Consider the following 6286-nt stretch of genomic DNA (forward strand, 5'->3'; position numbering starts at 1 on the left):
ATAAGATTTATCAAAGGAAAGAGTGTGTGATTTTTAGACATGAATAATATATTTTTCAAGCGCTTTGTATGAACATGATAAAAGCATGCTGATCATATGTGGCTACCGTTTTCTTCCTAGTTAGCATAAATAAACTGCCATAAGCAATGAATTTAATTTTTGGTTTGTATGAAAAAGTCAGTAGCCTGTAATTTTAGATATACTTTTTATCAATTTTCTTTATCGTATAAATTAATTATTTTTATAATATGCCAGTGCAGTATATGTCAAGAAATAAATACAACAATATTAAAAAGCAGCCTGGCGTATAGTTAACTGCTGATCAAACGTTAAAAAAATATGTCCTGCATTAACTAAAAAACACTTAATATGTCTGAAAGATCCCGGAATAAATGTTCTGTATAAGAAACAATAAGCGTTTGTAGTATTGCTGTTGTGTATGAGAGCTTGCACCTTTGCTGATTTATAAGGATGCAAACAATGCATGCCCCCGAGAGTGAGATCGTGTCCATAGTTTATGCATGTTGTGTATCTGCACACCGGGAGTATATTCATGTTTATGGGTTAAACAATGTGTGTATCTGAACACCGGGAATTATTCCATGTATATAGGTTATACATTTTGTATATCTGCACATGGTGAGTAAATCCATGTACATAGGTTGTGTATAGTATATCTGGACACCGGAAGTAGATCCTTGTTAATAATAACGAAGTCCCCTATAACAGTAGAAAAAACATTTTTTTTAAATACATATACATAATTTCCAATGTACTTTCAAACTTTTTTATTTTCCCGCATTTGCGCAGAAATCTTTTTTGTTCTTCCGGTCTTGTTTGTAATGAGACTTTGAGTATTCCTAACAACAGGACCAACATCGGAAACGTTACGGAATTTCCGTTTCTTTTTAAACATTAAAATATGTAATAATAAAAAAAAGAATAATTGATACGGACTTCGCTCCCTTTAATAGGTATCGCCTGTCTCACATTAAGTTAAACAGTTTATGTATATGAACCCCGAAAGAAAATCCATGTCCATAGGTTATACATTTTGTACATTTTGACACCGGAAGTAAATCCATGTTAATAGGTCAAACAATGTGTGTATATGAACACCGGGGTTAAATTCATGGTCATAGGTTCTACAGTTTGTGTATCTGAACATAAAGAGGAATTTCATGTCCATTATTATACATTTTGTACATCTGATCGCCGTGTGTAAATAAGTTATATAGGTGGATTATCTGAAAACCGGTGGTAAATAAGTTATGTATTTTGTATATCTGAACACAGGGAGTAAATAGGTAATACATTCTGTATATCTGAAAACAGGGAGTCAATAAGCTATACATTTTGTATATCTTCTTCTATTAAACGAGAAGACCTCACTTTGTGTGTCGCTTCTCCTTCTTCCAGAATAAATTAATCATCATGCCTCTGTGTCCTATAGGTAACATGTATAGTCGCATTTGTCATCCATTATTATGATCAATCAGTTAGGGTTATTTTGGGATAAAAACGAAAAAGAATGCGTCCGGATATTTTCCCGTCATTGGACAAAACTTTAAGTCAGATTAGACTTCCGGTTTGTGTTTTTCTGTACTTTGAGCATACAAAGACTACGAATAAAGTATATAAATTTGCTTTCTAATATCATTTTGAGTTCTAGCATGTATCATCCTTGCTTAACGTGTTTCAGTTTGGGTTATTTTGGGAGGAAAACGAAAATGAATAATATTTGCTATTTACTATAAATTAGTTTACAGTGGTGGATGCAGAACTTTTCATAAGCGAGGGGGGCACTGACTGACCTAAAAAAAAGGGGGGGGCGTTCCTCTCATGCTTCAGTGATTCCCCATATAATCAACATTTTTTTTTTCGTAATTAAAGTATATATGCATGTTCATAGAGTGCAGAAAAACAGTAGGGAATAAAAATCGGTATTTGGAAAATAGGGGGAGGGCAAAAAAATTTGCTCAGTCCCTAAGTACCTTTGACTTTTGATATCTCTCCTGAAATTCTCCAGTCAGTATATTTTTTTTACAGTTTACATACGCTCTATTTCCCCGCGATTGCGCGGGTGTGTTCTAGTTGGAATTAGATCTAAAAAATGCTGGCAGAATCAAGGTTGTTATGAATTAAGTTGTTCGTCCGACGAATATTTTCTTGACACCGAAAATCAATGTTATACAGTATATAACACATGTTATATCTATATATCAATAGTTGTTGAAATCGTAGGACAAAGAGATTTTTCTTAATCCTGTGTTTGTGATTTTATAACAAAAATCCAGATTGTAAAACATCTTGACTTTATTATGTTCATTGCAATAAGGAAGCTACCAATTGGACATTCAAACCCAAAAGTTGAAAACAAACGTGTAACATGTGTAATGCCATGAATAAAACGACACAATGAGAAACTTAGCAATACTTAGCAGTTAAAGATGTACTTATGTGAAATTAGATTAATCAAGAATTCAAAATTGATACTTTAAGTAGGAAGTACATCAGTTATGGATCAAACCAAGCTGGAAACATTGATAGGTTATGGAGCTCCTTTCGAGATATTTGATTTTCAAAATTAAAGGCTGACTCGAACGTTTACCGTATATTTGCATTGTTATTATTTGGGTCTTAAATCAAAAGACAGAAAAACAAGAATCTGCTTAAATTTTGTTAAATGATCTATTATGAGCCATTAGGTATTATATGAAAAAAAAATGGGTGTTATGGGGTAAACTATTTTACCTTGTATCCTATGGAAAATTACCAAGGAGGCCGAATATCATCTGACACATAATTCAAAAATCAACCTAAGTACATTCTCCATATCAAACTTGTACTTCTCATGACAAGACAATTCAGTGAAAAACATTTCTACCTGTCGTCCAAGAATTGTATTGCATTTTACTTGAGCATCTCTTTATTTCTCGTAGAAGAGAATAAAAAATCAACAAATTGAAAAAAAGTAAAAGCACAAAAATACTGAACTACGAGGAAAATTCAATCGGAAAGTCCCAAATCACATGGCAAAATTAAATGACAGCATTCATCAAACGAATGGACAATAAGCAAACTCATCATAGATACCATGACTAAATTTAGTATATACGCCAGACGGGCGTTTCGTCTACAAAAGACTCATCAGTGACGCTTGAATCCAAAAAAGTTAAAAAGGCCAAATAAAGTACGAAGTTGAAGAGCATTGAGGACCAAATTTCTTAAAAGTTTTGCCAAATACAGATAAGGTAATTTATGCCTGAGGTAGAAAAGCCTTAGTATTTCAAAAAAAAAATTCAACAACTGTCACATTCCTGACTTGGCACAGGCATTTTCAAATATAGACAATGGTGTTTTGAACCTGGTTTTATAGCGCGAAACCTCTCCAATGTACGACAGTTTTATCAAATTCTGTTATATTTACAACGATGCGTGAACAAAACAGACATAATAATTAAATTGTCAAAATATGGGTACAGCAGTCATCACTGTGTTACAATCTTAAAGCAAACAATTTTACAAAAAAGCACAAAAAATAGGTAAATGTTGGAACAACCCATACATAGTGTTTGTTTACTTTGGTTAACAAAACTTGCATGCTACGTCGATCAGTTTGATTTTAAAAGTGTATTCCATACATCGAAAAAAGGACATGTAGAATTTGATTTGTTCATATGACATTTTAAAACTCACATAAATACCAATTGATGCAATATACATTTGATTTATTTCACCAATGTGTCTACGGCCGTGTTCACATTGACCTAAATTCGGTGTTGTGTTAGTGTAACTCACACGTAAACTAAACACAATTGCGTTCCCATTGACAGTTGATTGATAAAACTCAATGTTTACATGTAGTTTAAATCATGTTTTGTCTACACACAGTCGATAGTCAATGTAGGCCTTGTGTAGGTTAAGTGTACACAAAACTAGGCATTTATGACATTAGTTTTACCGTGTATATATTTAAGGAGGAAACTATTTTTGAATAAAATTACAGAAATTGTGGTCTAAAATTTACATGTTTATGTTGTTTTTTTTGTTTAAAAAAAATGATTTTCGGGGGCCTATCATAGTAGAATATAAAACATAAAGGCGGGATGGGGGGGGGGGGGGGTTTGTTTCACTCCAGCTGCCACTATATATAATGCTAAAATTGATTCCGACTTGCCTGAAAAAAATCTATAGCCCACGCCGAATCGACTTGACGTACACAGAAACATTCGCCACTGGTCTTTATTCAAACAACGATTTACGCATAAATGCATTATTAAAAAAAGTTTGAGGTAAATGATATGTGTGTCTAGTATCTCAGATCCGTTAAACAACACTTAAAATAAAAATAAAAAAACGTTACCATTCCCTTTGCCAAATACTCCTTGGAGAAGAAATACCATATGAAACAAACAGAAAAGATAAAAATGTAGTGCTCCCTAATATCTCAATCCTTTTTTTTTCGTCTGTAAGCACGCTGCTGCAGCTTACGTTTTATAATGCATAATCGAGACATCTTTAGTATATTTAAACTACTGAAAATCATCAAAATGGCTTTCATAATGGAGCAAACACTGAACTTCAAAAGTGTGTGTGTGTGTGGGGGGGGGGGGGGGGGGGGGGTATATTTTTTTTTTAACTGAGTCAGGTTTTTTTTTCGCGCTAACGTTTTATTCCGTTTTTGTTTTTTTTCTTCCGATGCTGGTGATCAAATTACTTTTTTCCCAATAGTTAACACTATAATGTATGGGAAAACTCTTGATTCAGAATACTTTTTTTTTATCATCTGTATGGCCAGATTTTTTTTTATCCAATTGGGGATCGGAATATTTCCATCCCCCCTTTGAAGTCAAATGGCCGTTCCCTTACAGCTAGAAAAGATGTCGGAAAACTTTGCATTCGGCTCTACGTAATGAACATTTAAATGACATATAGTTTACAAGTGTGAACAAATCTTATTGACAGGTAATTAAACAAGGTGTATAGATGTGAACAAATTTAATGTGAAACTAGTGTCCATTACATTAAACTAATTGTAAACATGTTTACTGTACACGGTGTTTGGTGTGAACACGGCCTACATTTGTCTCGCTTTGTCAACAATATACCATATGTATACATATTTTCAGTTGCATTGTATATGATTCTCTTATACATATTCTTTTGATTGTTAGAATATGACTATATCTACATGTATCTTGTTTATCCTTACCCGGCTCGTCCTTGGGCAAACACATATTTTTTAATTGTCAAATATACATGCAGAATCCATTTGATAATTATTAGTTTTATTTTGTATTTATTCTTAATACCACATTTGCAATGAAGAGATGATATATAAATGATATATCAGTTTAAGTAACATTGAAAGCTTATTACCTAGTATTGACATCATTTTAAAAGACATCAATTTGTGTTATTTGTAAAGAAACTAATTTAGGCTTCAAACACAAAGGAATATACATATCTCAAACAACACGCAATAAATACGCTTTGTAATTACCAATAGTAATTTACTTTTTTCTTGTCATCATCTTATGCGAAAACAATAAGTTTGTTGTTGCAAATGATTAGTATTGCAAAAAAAAAAGACAAATATAAAATAAAATATAGCAACATTGTATCTCCAACAAGAAAAGTATTGAAAAAGAACTAAGCGTTATAACAGATTCAACCGATTATATAAAACACCAACACTCATTATGTAATGACAATACGACGGGTCCATCGTTCTTAAAAAAAACTAAACAGTAACAAACAACATATATTATAGATATCTTAACTACGTCATAAAGAAATACACAATAATAAATTAACAAGTATTTAACCGAGGTTCAAATCTCGTACATCTATTATAATAAATCAAGGTAAAAAAACTTAGAATTTAAGAATTGATTAATTTAAAATGGAGAGAATCAATGTGTTAACAGATCGTTTTGTATTTTGCTGCCTATAATTAAGCTTTTAGTGCTAAGCGGTTATCAGCTTTATCAAGTGTGCAAGGCAGTTAATGTTGGCAACGTAGGAGACATTATTTATGTCAACCAGGCCGCTACTGGTCTCGATTTGATTAATGTTTGTTAACCTTGGCGGTTGGAGTATAGCATTGAGATTTTAAAATATTGTTTCATCGGTTCTCACATTTCTTTTGTTTTGTTTATCTGAAAAACATTGCTACAAAAATCAAGTTCTTTTGTACAGTTAACTATCATGGTCTTCATCTTGCTGATGCCATGTACTTATATGTATTACTGCACATGTAATGCTCTTTAACAGAATTTTG

Source organism: Mytilus trossulus, unplaced genomic scaffold (assembly GCF_036588685.1).
Source record: "Mytilus trossulus isolate FHL-02 unplaced genomic scaffold, PNRI_Mtr1.1.1.hap1 h1tg000396l__unscaffolded, whole genome shotgun sequence".
Taxonomy (NCBI): domain Eukaryota; kingdom Metazoa; phylum Mollusca; class Bivalvia; order Mytilida; family Mytilidae; genus Mytilus; species Mytilus trossulus.